At 35.9% G+C, this 20366-nt stretch overlaps 1 pseudogene across 1 annotated transcript in view; it reads left to right on the forward strand.

Moving 5' to 3' along the window:
• The window catches only part of LOC106875777 (chemotactile receptor for terpenes 1 pseudogene), a 69885-nt pseudogene extending 50402 nt beyond the window's left edge, over positions 1-19483 (forward strand). Inside the window, exons 2-3 of the transcript XR_016244457.1 lie at positions 14917-15136; positions 15243-19483. The product of XR_016244457.1 is annotated as a chemotactile receptor for terpenes 1 pseudogene (transcript). The remainder of the gene's footprint in view (positions 1-14916; positions 15137-15242) is intronic.
• Positions 19484-20366: the final 883 nt, after the last annotated feature.

A 20366-nucleotide genomic window follows, 5' to 3' on the forward strand; every position in this document is an offset into this window, starting at 1 on the left:
CCGTTTTTTTTTACACGCATCTAACTGTAAGTCTATGCAAACATTCCCGAATGTCTCAAGATGTATGCTTTTGAGAACGTTCATGTTTTAACATAGCCATATATAAAACATCATAATCTTTATAATTCCAAAGAGTTTTTTTTTTAACAAAGCAACACGTATGGCCATCAGAATAACATATTAAGCGTGCCACAACCAGTTAACCTTTTCTTTTCATACAAATGAACTTGAAATGAAGTTCTTGCTGTAGCTTCGCGAATCATGTAGTTTCAGTGTTGATCAACCAACATTTATAATTAATTGTTTCCTTTCAAATTCTATTTTTGAGAAGCTATTTTTCAACATTTCTTCCATAACATGCATTTCAGGCATTTGGACAAATATTTCAAAAATCCTAAAGATAGTATGAAAGTAATAGAGCACGTGTGTGTGTGAGTGTGCGTGTGAATAGGAAATCGTTTTCAACAAAGCGCAAAGATAATTTTAGTAAAGCGACGAAAGCTATATTATATTTTTGATTTCAGAATTTTTGAAAATTTGTTCAATACAGTGGTTGGTTAATGATAATAATTACGAAACTTACGACAGAGCAAAATAGAAATTCGAAAGACACAGTAACATTTGAGCTGATTAATTAAGGATTATGGGCTTGTTGATATGTTTTGGTCAGAATATTTACGACGTAAAAACCCATTCAACCATTTAGCCTGTCGCATTATCGACATCAATTACAACGTATTGCTGTCAAATAACTGATAGAAAGGGAAGGGAGAAGCCAAAACTGTAACATTAATTTTTCTCAAAGCATACCTTCCGTAGTTATTTTATCGAATTAAAGAATCATACAGGCGTTGATTTTGCAGATAGGCAGGATAGAAATGATAGTTATTGAAAGATAGGAACGGGAGGACAATATATTTCATACGCGTTTCTTTAAGCATGCCTAGAGGAAGCAGAATAGAGCATGTACATACAACAAAGCAACAAATCTGGACGGGTTTCCTTTGAAGTAACTATTTTAGCTCAGTTTCCAATGATTTGGACAACTTTCCCATGTGGTTATAAATACATTACCTTCTTACATTAATTTTTGAGTCATGCAAAAGATAAACGGACATGTAGTGCATGACTTGCATGACCCGGCTGCACAGTCCACACTGACGAGGCTCAGAGTTAAATACCCAAAAGCCGAAACCTGGTCTGTGGATATCCTCAATTGCATAATAGTTTTATTTGTGCTGTTAAATGTTATAATTCTTTCTGTTTTCCTCGCATACTGTTTTTCTCTGTGATATTGGTGCGCTAAGGTGGATTAATTTAAGACTTAGCTCTTATTTCTAGCAGGTAGATAGTTATTAAGCATCATTACGCTTCGTGCAAATTTATAATTCATAGTTGTTTAAAGCTATTATAACTGCGTTCCACCCATGCCACTACTGGTGATATCATCAAATTTAGAATTTATCCACAGATGATATGAACAGTAGTGACATCTAACTTCAAATCTCAGTGTTTGAATGTTTCATTTATATATATATATATATATATATATATATATATGGGAGAATATACAAATAATAACAACAGACGAGGACAGGTGGTGTAAATAACAAAAGTATATATTAGTATGACGCTCGGGAATACGGAAAGTCTTTGACGTTTCGAGCTACGCTCTTCAACAGAAAGTATACGGAGACAAGGAGAAAAACACGGAGAAAAAAATTGAATAGTGTTCAGTCAACGGTCAATCATAATATATATATATATATATATATATATATATATATATATATATATATATATATATATATATATATATATATATATATATATATATATATGTATATATATATATATATATATATATAAATATATAGCTGTGTGGTAAGAGGCTTGCTTCTCAACCACATTCATTCTGGGTTCAGTAACACTACTATAGCCTCGGGTCGACCAAAGCCTTGTGAGTGGATTTGGTAGATGGAAACTGAAAGAAGCTCGTCGTATATATATATATATATATATATATATATATATATATATATATATATATACACATACATGTGTGCGTGAATGTGTGTTTGTGTGTGTATGTTTGTGTGTCTGTGTTTGTCCTCCCACCATCGCTTCACAACCGATGTTGATGTGGGTACGTCCCCGTAAATTAGCGGGTCTGTAAAAGAGACAGATAGAATAAGTACTGGGTTTACAAAGTCCTCGAGTCGATTTGTTCGACTAAAAGCGCTGCTCCAGCATGGCCGCAGTCACATAATTGAAACAAATAAAAGAGTAAAAGAGCACGCACACACACACATACGCACACACACACACACATACGCACACACACACACACAGGGTACGATGGATGAATTGTCGCCTTTTTATATTATTGCGCGCATGCACATTCCTTGTTTTCAGTTTTGTCGACTGACCAGTATAGTTGGGCAACGTCTAAGAGAAAAAAACCGCTCTTCGCTCTCACACAGTTCGATCCGCCAGAAATTTGGAAACGACATGCTGTGCTGCTAGGCATTCGCGCCAAGGACGCTCCAATACGAACATTTGACAATGTTTGGGTTTGAATCTGTGGAAGTGCAAAAAAATCGGAAAGAGTTGGATGAGACTGATAAAATGAAATGTCAGTGCTATTTTCATTTTTACGTAATTTAGACTATAATTTATTTACCGCACCCTGTATATATATATATATATATATATATATATATATATATATATATATATAGCATATGGTCCAGTTATAAACAGAGCAAATTTTAGCAATTTCTTGGAGGACTGAAAAAAAATGATGAATAGCCTCGATCGATTTTCGAATTTTATTGGGTTCTCTTCGGAGAGGTCTCCATCATTCTGACAGTCTTCGCATAATCTAATAGCCAAAATGTTTATATACTTAGCAAATGCAGCACTTAGTCCGTGAAGGAAACTCTAATTTGCATACCGAAAATGTTTAATACTCTATAAATACCAGCAGCCTGTGAACGGGGATTTTAGTCCACACAGGATCAAGGTATGATATAATATATATGTAACATATGGTATAATTATAACTAGGGCAAATTTTAGCCATTTCTCCACAAAAATAAAAAAAACATAATGAACGACCTTAATCGATTTTCGAACCGTATTGGATTCTCATCAGAGGCGCATACATCATTCTGACAGTTTGGAGATAAAGAACCAGTCAAACTCTTTATATACTCAACAAATGGAGCATTTATTCTATGAAGGAGTCCCTGATTTGCATACCGAAAGTGTTTAATAGTCTGCCTTTGTGCCTCTGTTTGTTCCCCACCTCCGCTTGATAAGCGGTATTGGTGTGTTTACATACACGTACCTTAACGATTCAGTAAAACAAGGTCAAAGAAAAAAGTACCAGGCATAAGGAATCAATAGCCGGTGTCGATTTGTTCGATTAAAATTCTGATATCCTTGTTACTTACTAGCTTTATATATATATATATATATATATATATATATATATATATATATATATATATATATATATATATATATAATTTAAATATAGGATAAAATCTTTATAAGAATTTATCATGTAGTTAGCGTGAAAAAGACCTCATAAGGGAAAAAAATATTAATTATTCCCTATAAATATATTTTAAAATTAATATATTTATAATTAATAAATTTTTCCCTTATCGGGTTTTCTTCACGCTAACTACTTGATCAATTCTTATAAAAATTTTATCCTATATTTAAATTGTAAATTTAACCAGAATATATTCAGTGCTGAATTTTATTCTGAACAAACACGTGTACCGATATGCAAATTGAAAAGCCCGACTCTTACATAAATATAGAGGTATAAACAATTTCTATGTACTATGCTGGATAAATGGGGTGTCTGGTATGTTGATTTTTATTTATTTTTATATGTCTTGACTATGCGTGTACTGAAGAGTAAGGAGTGCATCTTGCGCCCTGATTAAAACAAACCCTAAACCTTCTATAGATATGCAAAAGTATCTGCTTCAATACGGTACAAAATAGGGCCACTACTTGAAGAAAAAGGCTCACCGACTGCAGACCCCCAGAAAATCAGTAACATACTGAATATGTAATACACGAGTGCTTTCACCACTTCCCTGGACCACTTGAAATTAGCTATGCTTGATGAGTTCTTTGGCTCCACAGATCTACACAGCAAAATGGCAATTATTGAGAGCATTAACAGAGGAAACTGATGTGATATCAATAAGGGAAGTAGCAGAGAAGACGCTCCGAATTATAGACTTCTCTCTCTAACTTCCCATGTCAGCAAAGTAATGAAGCGCATTGTCAGGAAGAAACTAACTGCGTTCTTGCAAAATAATGATGTGCTTACTGACACCCAGCATGACTTTTGCCGAGGCAGAAGCTGCCTTACACAGGTTTTGCAACACTATGACTGGATGTTGAAACAATTAATTCATCACTCAGTTGCAGATGCGATAATCTCGGCTTTGCAAAGGCTTTTGATAAGGTTGATCATGGGATGACATGTCACAACCTACAGAGACTCGGTATAACTAGGAAAATCGGAGAGTGGTTGCATAACTTGTTGAGAGACTGAAGGCAGGCTGTAGCGGCCAACGAAGCCCTCTCCACGGAGACATTAATAGAAAGTGGAGTGCCTCTGGGAACTGTATTGGGGCCACTGCTGTTCATGGTGGCACTTTCAGACATGCCATCACTTACACAGACAGCCTCACTTAGTAGCTATGCCGATGACACAAATTTAGTACAAGCAGTCAAGGAACATTCTGATGCCAATCCCCTACACAAAGACCTAGATGCTACATATAAATAGGCTGAGGACAACAACATGCAATTTATGTAGGCAAATTCCAAGCATTCCGCTACCAGCTAATTGGTGCTAAAAAGTCACAACAACAATAATTTGGACCAAAAGAGTGGCAATCCTAAAATCACATTGGGCGGGTGATCTTGGGATTGATATGAGCAACAATGCCTCGTTTCCCATGCATGTCACCAAGATGGTGGCAGTGTGCAGGAAAATGGTCGAATGGATTCTGAGAACCTTCAAAACAAGAGACCAGGAAAATATGCTGTTCCTATGGAAGGAATTTGTTCTCAGCCGTCTGGACTACTGCTCTCAACTGTGGTCACCTAACACTGTAATAGCAGAACTTGTGGCGGTTCAGCGATGCTACACAAGGAAGATTGCATTAATGGAATAGCTGAGCTACTGGAAGAGTCTAAATGAAACACGATTCTACTCTCTGGAGCGAAGACGGTGAGCTATGCAGTGATATATGTGTGGGAGATATTGGCGGAGCTGGCACCAAACTTTGGAATTGAGAGTTATACCAGACCTCAAAATGGACGTCACAGCACTGTTCAAAAACACCCAACTGTCTCATCTAAGGCTAAGACCATGTACTGCAGTAGCTTGGGATTCGAGGGCCATAGCTATGTAATTCCTTACCAAAACATCCATGGAATGAGACTAGATGTTTTCAAGAAACAGCTTGACTGAAGCAGTTTGCCACGCGTTGACATTAAACTCTGCTGTGAATGAACATCAAGGTTTATCGTTCTAGCTCGCTTCCGCTATTTACAACACTGCTTGGAAGGAAAGTGTGTAGCGTGTGATTGTCGCACTGACCATGACAGAGAAAGTTCTCATGGCGATACCTCCTCATAGGCTACGCAAAGTTGCAGAAGTCGTATGGAGAGAAGTTTATGAGCCGAACATAAGTGTATGAGTGGTTCAGACGTTTCGAAGATGGCCGAAAAATGTCGATATTAACAAGCGTTCTAGGAGACCCGCAACCGTCAGACCTTAGAAAAGTATCACTGATGTACGTGGAGCTGTGAGGGGAGATCATCGAAGCACCATCCGTGAGTTGTCAAAGGATGTGCACGGGATGTACATATATATATATATATATATATATATATATATATATATATATATATATATATATATATGTATATATCAGATGATGTGCATATATATATATGACATATATACCTTTATTCTTTTATTCTTTAATTAGTTTCAGCCATTTGACTGCGGTTAAGCTGGAGCACTGCCTTTAGTCAAGCAAATCGACTTCAGGACTTACTCTTTAGATGTGGTGTGTTTACATCCCCGTAACTTAGTAGTTTGACAAAAGTGGCCGATAGAATAAGTACTACGCTTACAAAAAGTAAGTCCTGGGTTCGATTTGCTCGATTAAAGGCGGTGCTCCAGCATGGTCGCAGTTAAATGAGTGGAACAAATAAAATAATAAAAGAACACACACACATATGTTTATTAATCGGCAGAAATTACAGCGACTCATTAAAGATACATTCATGTAGTGGTAGTTCAGTAAATATTGTTGGATGTCACTGTACAACCTGTATTAAATGCTAGAATTGCTGTATTTTTTTACTTGCATACTTAAAATAATTAATATATATATATATATACCTGAACTATACATGTAACCTGAAGACCGTGGGTGAGTATCTGTCTGTGGCTGCATTTAAATTATATTTTGGCGCAGGCTTGGCTACAGTGAAAAAATTCATTTTCCTGATGCGCGGCACCTTGGACAGAATTCTTCTATATGTGTTTTCTTAGTGTGTGAGTTTATATTTTTGTATCTATGGTTTCCAACTCACTACCGTTTGACAGGTATAAAGGCTCTCCGTAAAATATTTGTGGTCCAATGGCTGATACAAGTAAAGGAGTGGATAGACAGGCAACAGGTAAGCATACCGAAACGCACACACACATACCCCCCACGCGCGCGCGCATACACACACATACATACATATATATAATGCTGTTCTTTGTATTTTTTTTTAAACACAGTATTTCCAAACGGAATTTGTTAATTGACACCTTTCTATTTTTAATGCAAAGAATATATTTAGTAAGTAAATTTCTAGTTATTTGTATACTTTCATTTTTGTTAGCTCTCCTTTCTCTAGTCTTCAGTTTCTTGCCAACTAATTGATTATATTTGACTCCTTAGCTCCGGCTATTCCTTTCTGTTTCTAGGACCCTACCTGATTTTCTCACGCCCTATTCAAATAAATTTCTTGCCTTTCCTTCAAGGTAATATCTGTAACTAAATGTTTCTTCTATACTTGCTGTGAATTCCATTAACAGTATCATATTCCTCATTCATTTCATAGACTCCAACAGCGTAAAATATGTGAACATTTGTATCGAATTATTTTATGAGCTGTTTATATTGTATAAATATATATTTGCCTTAATGCTCTGCAAACGACTAATGGTATATTTGAATGAAGCATTCTTCATCTGACAAGTTAATGAGCTGTCAAAGAAATGTTTATCTACTTCTCTACGTCTTTTTGTAATGTCCTTGTCGATATCGGTATTCATTAAACATTATGTTCTTATTATTTTGCTCTTATATAATAAGTTTATCGCTGAAAATATTGCGAACTGCTGAAATATTATGCAGTTGACTTCAATCTGGACAACTGCGTTATGATTCAGATTTTGGTTAAATTATGAAAAAATCACGTTTTTGTTATGTATTTATAAACGAGCTAAATTGAGTTTTGAAGAAGAATAACAAAGAAACTGCTATTTTAATATGTGAGAAGCAAACCGAAAAACAGCACAGAACACATCGAAATTAGAAATATTAAGAGTGACCTGAAAGTAATCATATTCGATGAAATGAGAGAAGAGATATTTAATTAATTAAAATCATACTCTAATGACAAGAAAAAAGTCATTGTTTAAAAGGTCACGTATGGAACAGAATTGAAGTGCACAAAATTCGAATTTTAAGTTAATTAAGATTAATAATCTATAAAATACTGAGTGGATTAAGTTTAATTTTTAGAAGTCACTTGATAGCTATAGGCATTTTGTACGCTTATTTCATTTCATCGAATAACATAATCTTAGTCTTTAGCACAACTTAGGATATGTATGCATATGTATGCGAGTGTAGGTAGAGACATACATATATATTTATGTATGCACATATTTATGTATGCACATATACATGCAGATATGTATGCATGCAAGAATATGGAGAATTGTTCATCCTCAAAATTTATTTTACAACTTCATACAGGACATTTTTATGGTTATTAAGACCTACACGTGTTTCTACTGCACGGAGTATGTGCAGATGCACATACAAGCAAGCACAATTGTATATGCCGCTTCTTTCAAGGTCTGTCCACCTGCTCACCAGCTAGTCTCGCTTCCATAATGTTTCCAGAGAAGCGAACACGGAATTACCCATCGGAGGAATTAACAGCTTCAGTGACAACTCATAGTAGTCATAGACATTAAATACTAATCAATGCAGTTAACCAGAACCTTAAACACAACACAGAGCGGCCACGATATCTGCCCAGCTAATGTATCCCTCCAAACTCACAATATATAAATATATAACTGATAGTTTATTAACACAAAAAGAGATACATATGTACAGTTAATTTTATCCTCCAAGTGCAACAACTCTTATCTCTTTTATCATATCTCCTGAAATTCGTTGTAGGGATTCTTCTTCTTCTTCTTCTTCTTCTTCTTCTTCTTCTTCTTCTTCTTCTTCTTCTTCTTCTTCTTCTTCTTCTTCTTCTTCTTCTTCTTCTTCTTCTTCTTCTTCAGAAGGACCGGACATAGAATCATGGCTAATATTTCAGTCATTGCATATATAATGACCTGAGCACAATATCACTTTGTTATTTTCTAGTCTGTTATTTTACAATCTTTTGAAGATTTTCAAAATCATTTCCATCCTTTTTCATTCATTTTCCTAAATTAATTCTTTATTTCCTTCTTTCCTTTTCCATGATTTTTTTTTGCGTCTATAACGCGCCTTCCCTTGAGTAAGACTAGGTTTACTTAAGAGGATATATTTACACAAAAATATAGAAGATGAATATACAGTTGTGTTTGATTTGGATTACAGATAAAAGAATATGGTTCATAACTTTTTCGTAATTCCATTTCATCCAGCTACCAACTTGCATAGTAATTCCTATTTATCTAACATTGATAATATTTCCTAAGCTGTTTCTCAATATATACTATAGAGAATTATCATCATGTGCATTGATTAAGTAAGTAAAATATACAAAATAGGATCTGAATTATATACGTAAGCACGTCTTTATAAGAACATGCGCGCACACGTAATAAACATACGCACACACACATACACGCAATCGTCCAAAGGCACGAACACACACACGCGTATATATTGGTCATACAAACATATTTTGCATGTATGTATCTAGATGATCATTTGTTTAAGAATGTGGAGGAATTGTATATTTCCTGAAAGCTCCCATGTTTATAATTCCAAATTTATTGTACCGGTATATTATTCATACACTTATAAGAAATATGTGTTTTTATTAAATGAGCCGACAAAGAATGTTCATGAATTCAGCTTGAATAAAATTTATGTTTACGAGGTGGTATTAAAAGCGTCCCGGACAACTTACGCTTAACAAAAAATAAGTCATTTACCTAAGTGTTGACATAATCTTCGAAATAGTCACCTTGCGAAGTAATACACCGGTCCCAGCGTTCCTATCACTTTTGCAATCCGGCGTGGAAGTCGTTTTGCGTAAGCGAGTGCAGCACCTTCTGCGATTCGCTCTTGATTTCGACAACGAGGTTAAAACGGCGACTTTTGAGTTGCATTTTCATTTGAGGAAAGATGGATGTCTGCAGGTGCTATATCTGGCAAATAGGACTGATAGAGAAGCGTTGCCATGTTGTTCTTTGGCGGGAAACTCACGAGTGTGGAGAGCTCGGTAACAGGGTGCATTGTCCTCGTGAAGTTTCTAATTCTTAGCGCTCCACAGATCCGGTCGCTTTCACCGAATGTCCTCCCTCAAACTCTCTAAACATCGCAATAGAACCCTCGATTAACGGTCTGACTCGGGATGGGGGTGAATTCTCGATGCACAATGCTACATTTCTGTAGGTGACGCTCGTAGCAAGTTTTCCAGATCGCTCATCGCCTTCCAGGGATAGTCTGCTTTTGAAGTGCCCATGCCAAAGGAGACATTGCGTACGACCCATTGCTTTGTCGCCGTAAGCATGCCGAAGCATACTGAATGTCTCTGTAGCAGACTTCCTAAGTTTAACACAAAAATTCACGTTGCCTCTTTGTTTTCGTCCATAACAAAGTCGTACACTACAGCATGCATGTGATAACCCCCCCCCCCCACAAATTCCGCAACTTTCGAAGTGAACACTACAATGTAACTCGCCAGGCTGCCTCATTAACGTTACTGCCAGCTTTCACTGTGCACGCAACCGTGTGCTGCTATTACCTGGTACTCTACAGAACTAGTGCAGGAACTTTTTGATTCCACCTCGTATGTGGATCTTCCCTTTTGTCTTCTCTAGTTTTATACATGCATATTTGTGTGTGTGTGTGTGTGTGTGTGTGTGTGTGTGTGTGTGTGTGTGTGTGAAAGAGAGAGAGAGAGAGAGAGAGAGAGAGAGAGAGAGAGTTAGAAGGCTCTTTGTTTTGCTTTTGTAAAGATTAAATAAAGGCAAGATCGTTTTTGTCTGTAACGTAATGAAATTGCATTTGCTTTGTGTGAGAATTCGAAACATATTGTAAAGAATTACTTTTTGATATAAATATAGATAAAAAGTGGAAACAAATTCTTGTGGAATATCTCATTTAATAAATAGAGTCATCGTCGCAAGCACTCCTACAAAAATGAGCTCAGTTCGAGTTTTTAATCACTATAAATAGCTACCAGTTACTATTATATTATTGGAGAGAACATTATTATCACTTAAGGGCTCCCCATGGTCCATCGCTTCGCTCTACCCAAACAACTGTGAGAAATGCTGATGAAAGGCCTTCTGCATCTCCTGTCTTTCGATCAAGTGCCCCTGTTCGTCACTTAAAGACAGTGCAGAGGTTTCTATGCCCCTCCGCCTCTCCACACGACGGGCCCATCCAGCAACGTTAATACCGTCTCTGTCTTGACTCTACAGCCTTTGTGTTTGGCTTGTGGGTGACGGAATAATACCGTTCTCGCCGCCAATACTCTGGATGCAGAGCCTGATGCTATGGCCTTAGTTAACTGCACTTCTATTCTAGACTCCTCCAAACTTAGCTCTTTGCTAAATCTAAGAGACTCTAAACGAATGGCTCGTTTGATGACGCACCACCATCTGTTCACGATGCCCTCTGAACTAATTCCCTAACCCGAGTACGGAAGACTTTACTAGTCAAAATAGACTTTTTCATCTTCCAGTACCCGGGCCCCTGTCTATGCTACTTAGCTAACTGTATCTCGCACGTCACAAATTTACGATCCGTCAAATTTGTGTGAAATCCGTTGAAATTGGTAAACGTCTAGCTGAAAATGAATTGGAGACAACTTGATTGCGAAATCCCATAAGGAATCGGTTTATCGATTTTTTCCACTCCTCAATTTTTGTTTTCCGTTTTTGGAGAACTTAAAGCATTCAAAGATCCCAGGTGACCTATGTAATGTTGGCATCAAGTTTGAATAAAATACATCAAATTTGGTAAAAGTTATGGTTGAAAATGAGGTGTAGCCAATTTTATTGGTAAATCCTATAAGGAATTGGATTATCGATTTTTTTATCCTGATTAAATGGAAAACCCCATAAGGAATCAGTTTATTGATTTTTCACCCCAAATAGGACTTAACCAAAGACTACGTTGCTGATTCAAAAACATCTATATTTATATTTTAAAGTGGTTTTCACACCTAATGCAGTTTTGGGGAATTTGTGTCGCGACGGGAGCACATGGGTTGAGAGTTTGATCGGCAGAGGTGATCAGGTTGCACATGCCAACCCTTTAAAAACATCACCCCTTTGCCCATGGGTTGGGAACCCTTCCAGCAGGGAAAATTGAATGCCCAAAAGGGATCACGATCCTCCGTGTCAGAAGTGGTTACGTTCAGATCACAACTAAGTCTTAAGTATATACACACACAAACACACACACACATACACACACATGTACGTACTTACACTTATTGTATACATGTTTTTTGTACGCATACATCTTCATGTGTGTGTGTGTGTGATGCCCGCATGTCAACCAAACACTTTTTTCCTCGAACTTACTCGTCGCTAGAAGGAGACTTAACTCTTGTTTGTAAACAATGGTGGATTTCCCCCGACTTGAAAATTGTTAAAAGTTTTTGTTGAAAATTTTATTTTTACCGTTATTCGCTGGTGCCTCTCGGAAAAATAAGTTGACGAAAACACAGCTAGGGTCATGACGAATGTCCTCCTTAAATTGGAGCGACATGCATGCTAATTTGTGAACGAGCATAAATTACATTCATATACACACACACACACATACACACACACACACACACACACACACACACACACAGACATACTGCCTTTTATATATATACAGACATACATACATATATAGCGAGAGACAAGCATACACACACATATGTGTGTATATAGATATATATCTATATATTTATATACATACATATATATTTAAATCCATATAAATACACACACACACACACACACACACACACACACACACACACACACTAGCGCCAGTATATGGTTAATAGCTGCCAATAAATTTGTTGGTTGTTTGATGTCTCCAATATCCAGAGCATGACGGGAAATACACGTTTTGTCAATTATAAATCAGATAGCTTTTACAATATAGTAAATTTAGTTCATACTGATATAAAATCTGGATAAATAATATGCATGTATTGCATATGTATAAGGTGAAATTTGTTTCTGTGTCACGGGTAACGCTATAGAATATGTATGTATGTATGTATGTATGTATGTATGTATGTAAGTATGTATGTATGTATGTATGTATTTATGTATTTATGTATGTGTCTGTCTGTCTGTCTGTCTATCTATCTATCTATCTATCTATCTATCTATCTATCTATCTATCTATCCATCCATCCATCCATCTCTCTATCTATCCATCCATCTATCTATCTATCTATCTATCTATCTATCTATCTATCTATCTATCTATCTATCTATCTATCTATCTATCTATCTTTCTTTCTTTCCTCCTGTTTTATATAATTTAGTTTTCCGTTAAGGTAAGATCAAGAGAAAATGTACTCCATGTGGTGAATGTTAGTTACTGTTTTATTTACTCTATATATAGTCTTGAGGTACTAAAAGTTTCATATATTGAAAATATTATCCTGGCAGGTTTTAAAATGCAATTCAGCAGTTCAGTTGAATTCTGATATCTAAGAAGGATAAATCGGTCTTTCGGCTACGCGTAATTTGAATCTTGTTTATCCATTTACATATTGCATAGATTCTTCTCAGATTATTCATTTGAATGTAGGAAATGTGGAGCTAGTCTTCAAAACACACACGTGGGTACAAACTTACTGGCTTTACTTTTGTCCATATTGTGATATAGCTTGCAGGAAGAACTCCTGGATACTCTGAACATTCCGGACCAAACAGAAAGATGACATCAGACCATCGCCTCTGTTCCCCCCCACCACCCACACACACCAAACAAAACATTACGATAATTGAGTCACTCAAGAAAATATTCACTAAGAAAATAAAGGGCATGACCGATCTTGTATATTGGCATCACCATTAAATATTCAATATTTATACTCTCTACGCCATTGTTAACAGTACTTGATTTACACAATGTGAGAATATACCATCCTAGTATCAAGATTGAACGAAAAATATTTCCTTGAGAAAATGAGTGGAGTTATCCTAGTTTCGATTTAGAAAAAAGTGACTTTCTGCAGTAGGTTCATAGTGACTGTGGCTTTGTGTGCTGCCATAACATGCAAAATTTACTGGAGAAAATAGGAATTCCAATCTACTACTCAACTAAATGGCGACTGATCTTCGATATCTGAAATCGAAGATTAAAGTGTTTCCTCCTCACAATGACAATTTATATGATAGGGTTCCAATGGAGCAGTCAATTTGCTTTCGTGAATGTATGGTGACATAAATAGAGTAGAGCTATTGACTTGTTGCATTACCACAAACACAATTGGATCATCTGTGCTGACCTTAAAATGCTATGTTGCCTACTGGGTCAGCAACACTGATACATCAAGTATCCTTACTTTCTATCCATGTGTGACAGAAGAGATCGGTAAAATCATTGGGTGCAGAGGAATTGGCCTCCAAGATCTAACCTCAAACCTGGTGATCTGCACATTCTACAAATGACACATTGATATAAAGAAAATTATATTCCTACCTCTGAACATGAAACTGGACTTCATAAAGCAGTTCATTAAAATATTTCCAACTGAAGGCGAGTGTTTCGAATATTCACTTTGTCATATCCTGGCCTGTCAATTGAAAAAAAAAAAAGAGCAAGGTCATTTTGATTGATGGTCAATAGATTCGACAGCTCATCAAAGACGAACATTTTATTGAGACAATGTCAGAATTCGAAAAGACCAACATTCAAAGACTTTGTTAATAATTTTCTTGGAAATACACAAGCCAAGCAAAGAATTACAACGAAATTGCTCAGATACCACCAGAAAGCTACAAAACACTCAGTTATTGCTTGAGCACGAAGTTTGCATTTTCTGCATACCCATCTTGCTCACTTCCCAGAAACTTCGGTAAGGTCAGCAATGAGCAAGGTGAAAGAATCTACCAATACTTGAAAGTCATGGAGGAACAGTATCATGGTAGATGGGATATAAATAATATGACTGATAATTGTTGGAACATAACCGAAATTGTCCAGAGAGTGAACGCTAGGAAAAGTTATGAGAGCAAATTTTTAGCTTAAGTAGTTAACCACAATTTAAATTACTGTAACATCTTTTCTATGAAAAGCATAAATTTGTACAAACATTACAATTAAGCAAAATGTTATTGTCAGATACCGTATATTTATGGTTTTTCAGGTAAAGCGAAGGTATCCTGAAATGGTTAATGTGATACAGAAAAACGGAAGTCATTTTGGAAACAGAATTGAGGCCAGCCGTTAATCTAAAACAAGCGTTAGAAAATTTTGCTTCACACGGTAATCAGTAGTATAACATTGGTACTTGAAGATGATAATTTTTTCAATGGTATGAAAATGTTCAACGAAATTTAAGCTGCTGTTCCTTTGCATATATTGCTGTGAGTACTTTTATTGCTTTGTATATGTAGCTGAAACGTTAGTAAATGACATTGCATTTTCAAGCATTGAATTGTATGGTTATCTACCTACTTTTATTTCTTTCAGATTGCCGAGTCACCTTGTTACTTCGTACATATTTGGCACCAAATAATTACTTCAATTTTTCCATTTGTAAACATTGCTACGTGAACGGATATCTATTTGGAATCGCAGTCTTATAAGTATTAAAGCTGACTTGCATAGATACTTCTAACGCAATTAAATGATTAAATATCCTTGTCTAATCAAGTGGAAAAATAATATTCTCATTTTAATAACCAATTTAACCCGAAAAAAAAAGCATCTTCATGAAATATTGTATATATCAAAACACATTTAAAAATAAGTGCTGCATTGTGGGATAACTCGTTGCTTACATAGTGCATTTAAAGTGAGATTTGTGTATTAAATGCATTCTATAAATCTGTAGTGTTCTCTCGAAAACTCTATATATCTTATTTCGTTTAGCAATGCTAAACTGTACAACAGTTATTTAGTTCAGCACAACGATTACAAAATTGATACAAAAAAAAATATTTACTGGGAAACATTAGCACAAGAATATACCAATATAAAACACTTGAAAATATTACAGAAAATGATGCTCATGAAATATTTGACTTTTAGCTTGAGTTCAATTGTATTGATAGTAAATTCCAACCCAACGCATGAGGATGTAGAGCGATTGAAAAATACCTTGCTTTTGAATTATAGAAAAGATATAAGACCTGTTTTTAATCTGTATACAATTATTGATGTAGGTATTAACTTGATTCTTCACACACTGTATGACTTGGACTTCGTAAATAACTTACTGAAGGCTCGGTATTTGATTGCAGCATGGTGGACTGATGAATATCTGACCTGGAATCCATTGGACTATAACAACATTGAACACATATATATACCAGAAAATCTTATATGGACGCCATCTCTGATGATGTGTAATTCAGTGAATGAGCAAGGTGATTCGAATATCAATCGCGAAGTATACGTTGACTATGAAGGAACAGTGTATTTGTGGTCTCTTAAGTACATAGAGACCTATTGCCAATTCAACGCTTATACGTATCCATTTGATGTCCATTACTGCGGAATAGAAATGTGTGTTGCTTTACATTCTCCTAACGAAACAAGAATACAAACAATCTATTACCGGAATATGAATTTTACAGAAAACTACAAGTGGGATATTCATTTCTCTGGTGTGGCAAATGGCAAAGTCGAAGAATTCAGTTATGCATTAGTGGGAATGAGGTTACGACGTAAACTCACCGTAGGAATCCTAGCTATGTTGATTCCGACAGTAATGATGACTATTTTAACTGTTTTTGTTTTTCTTCTGCCTCCTGAGTCAGGGGAGAAAGTCTCTTTAGCAACAACAATATTTTTATCAAACGTCTTGTATCTTGTTCAAATCGATAAGAATACACCAAAAAATTCGAAAAATCCTTCACTGCTTATCTTATATTTAATGTTATTGTCAATGTTAAGTGGTATCGTCACACTTGGATCTGTGGTTATAAGCAAGTTGCATGTTAATCAATCATCTCAAGAAAATAAAAACAAAACTCAAAATAACAAAGTTGCAGATGCTTCAATAATTTCCACGGTAAAATCACAAACTCTTCATGAAAAAGAACTTCAAAGTAAGAAAAAGAGAAACTGCATTTCCGATCACGAAAGACTGGATGCCATATTTCTAAAAATTGCCATCGTATTATTGGTTATAATTTCAATAGTGTTTTTAGTTTTGTTATTTGAGTTTGATGACTTACAAGACCAACAATATTTATGATGTGTCTGTTAATTTACGAATCATAATTTTTATCTTTTATTTTTCATATATCCTATATATTTTCTTAGACATTCTATGATCACGACGGAGTTTCGGTGTAATCAAAATATTTAAAGAATTTGCCTTGTACTTCTAAAACTCAGTCCCGATTGCTACTATAGATATATAACTGATATTAAATAATTAAATGTGCCATTGCCATGCTACAGTGTATTTGAACAAAGTAGTAATGAAGAGAGTTATTGCTTTCGCAAATAAGGCTTAATTTAAATTTCAAGCATGATATTATAAATTTTAATAAGTTTGATAATTGTAATTTGGTCAGTAATTCGTTTCGAAGGTAGTGGCGTAAAAGATTCAACTGTAAACAGCGACATTTATGAATTATACATCTAAGGTTATGTGTTATTACAAGAAATGCAAGCATATGGGGATGCGTCGAAATATACGATCATGTAACACATTCATATTCGGTATATGAAAGTGAGCATTGAAGAACAGTTAATATTGTAAGGAAATAAGTGACACAGAAAATAAAAGTGTTTTAACGTCTTTTGAGTTTAGTGTTACACCGTATGACATTTTACATAATCTCTTTGATACATATATGTATATATGTGTGTGTGTGTGTGTATGTGTGCGTGTGTATATATAGGCGTGACTGTGTACGAAGAATCTTGCTTTCTAACCACATAGCTCTGGGTTCAGTTCCACTGAAGTGTATTCTTCACTAACATCGGGCCGACCAAAAACTTGTGAGTGGATTTAGTAGATAAATACTGCAAGAAGCCCGTCATATATTTAGATATTTATATGTCTCTATGTGTGTGACCTTGTGAGTGCGTTTGTCGCCCCCATCATCGTTTGAGAACCGTTTATTCCACATAACGTAGCAGCTCGGCAAATGAGACTGATAGGCTTTAAAAATAAGTCCTGGGATCAAATTGTTTGATTAAAATCTAGCATGGCCGCAATCCAATGACTGAAACAAAAGATAAAAGATATAACAAATATACGAATGCAGAAAATCAAATCTTTAATTGGTGATTCCACTATGCAATATCGACGATGGTTTCTGTTGTATCAACATATAGAGATACAGGAAATATCAGTCAATCTGAAATAAGCGAAAATGTATGTTAACACAACATTATCAAGGCAATGCAAAATTTGTTAAATTCAAAGTGATATCTTACGATAATCGGGGCTATGCCCGTCTGCTTGTCCGTTTGTCCATCTCTCTGTCTGTTCCCTCTTCGCGGCCAGAAGGTTGGACCAGTGGTTACGATATTTTTTAGGGTTACAAAGACCCTCATCTGGAAGGGTTTTAGCGTTAAACAAATCAGAAAGTATGATTCTTTCGTGGATATCGGTTTTTGAATTGACGAACCAACTTCGCATTTTTATTAAAAATTCACCGACGGCGAGTAACTCTGCATTTTCATCGTATACTTGATGGCTCCATCGTAGATACGAAGGCGAAAATAAATGGGAAAAAGTGTATGTCAGTATATAGTGTGGGTGATTATTTAGTGGTTAAAATGTGTCCGTCTCGAGCAGGATTCGAAACGGCTAATCGAAACGGCTGTTGTTTACATCTTGGTTTTGTCAATCAACATAACCCACTATAACAGAACATCCAGACATTATTCGCATAGATCAGTGAAAGTTAAGTCTTGGTTTGATTTTTTGCAACCCTAAAGATTCAGCTCGTGCATTTACTGCAAATATCGCACATGGCCAGACTTTAGATCTGTATTTTAAACGACTACACATTTCTGTAAGACATCAACCAATAATCAAACAATCAAACATATCCTCTTCATGGATGATTTGAATTTGTATGAAAGGGATAAGGCACAAATGAGTTCTTTGTGGAACACGGTCCTTGCTTTAGTGTTGATTTTAGAAAGTAACTTGGACTCAAGAAGTGTGGTATAATGTACACGAAAGGAGGCAAGGTATAATCACTGGAATTACCTTCTAGAGAATTGATTAAACAAATTGAAAAGAAAGGCCACAAATGCCATGGCATACAAGAGTTCAACGAAACCATGGAGAAGGAAATGAAAGAACAACTTAGGGGTGGAATATTTCCGAAAACTAAGATTGGTGTTGCACTCAAAGTTCACCGGATGGAACTTATCCGAAAACTAAGATTGATATTGCGCTCAAAATTGACCGGATGGAATAAAATCCAAGCAGTTAATATATGGGCAATAACATCATTTAGGTATGGAACTGGAATCATAAACTCACAAACGAAAGAACTGATGAACATAGATATGCAGTCAAGAAGAATATTGACGGTATACAAAGACTTCTACATTAAGAGAGGCACCGATAAGTTATACTTGCCCAGAAAAAAAAAATGGGACAAGTTTGATCAGCTGTTAGGATTGTATCAAAACAGAGGAAACCAACTTAAGGGTGGTATGTAACCGTGGAACTATCGTTGAAACATATGAATAAGCCCGGCGTCAACAAAGTTGATAATTTGGTAAAGAAAGGAAGACTTAGAGAGGAAAAGAAGGCAAAGAAGAAACAGCTTGCTAGGAGAGAAAATGTATAGTCAGTTTGCATGAGATACGAACACGAAGACAGCTACAGAAGACCGGTGGCTATGGATGAGAAATAGTGATCTGAAAATAGAGAACTAAGTACTAATATGAGAGACACAAGAACAAGTATTACGAACTATATGAAGTGCAGTATCGACGACACTATCGAGAGTTACAAACGCGGAAGGTGTGGTGAGAGGGGTGAAACGGTATGGCACGTCGTTAGCGAATGTCCGAAATTCGTACAACGCGATTACAAATGACGACATGACAATGTTGCGAGAACGATACATTGGGAGCACTAAGAAAACCACAGCCTATAAAGGGCAAGACGTGGTCTGAGAAAACCCTCGAAGGAGCCACCGAAAATGAAGATTGCAAAATCGTGTGGGATGCAACGATTCAGTTCGATCGCCTGACCGGACATCGGAAGCCGGACACTGATGTGGCGAATAAAAAAGAAAGATTTTGCATGATAATCAACATAACAGACTCATAGAAAAAGCTGAACAACTACGACGATTTGAAGTGGGAAATACGAAGGTTGTGGTATATGAAGAGAGAAGGCGTGATATCAATAATAACTGGCGCACTTCGAATTATCAGCACTTATTAAGACTCAAACAGATTGTACTTTATTTACATTTGACGGATATTTGTCCTCATCTTGTTTATTGTTAACACAACGTTTCGGCTTATACCTGGTGCCTTCATCAGGAGTCTTGGGGAAATTTCGAACGAGAGTTCTCATTCCTAAGGTAATTTTTGATTTTGTGGTTGTTGTTGATTATTATTATTATTATTATTATTATTATTATTATTATTATTATT

This window comes from Octopus bimaculoides, chromosome 15 (genome assembly GCF_046866305.1).
Source record: "Octopus bimaculoides isolate indiv1 chromosome 15, ASM4686630v1, whole genome shotgun sequence".
In the NCBI taxonomy this organism is placed as follows: Eukaryota; Metazoa; Mollusca; class Cephalopoda; order Octopoda; family Octopodidae; genus Octopus; species Octopus bimaculoides.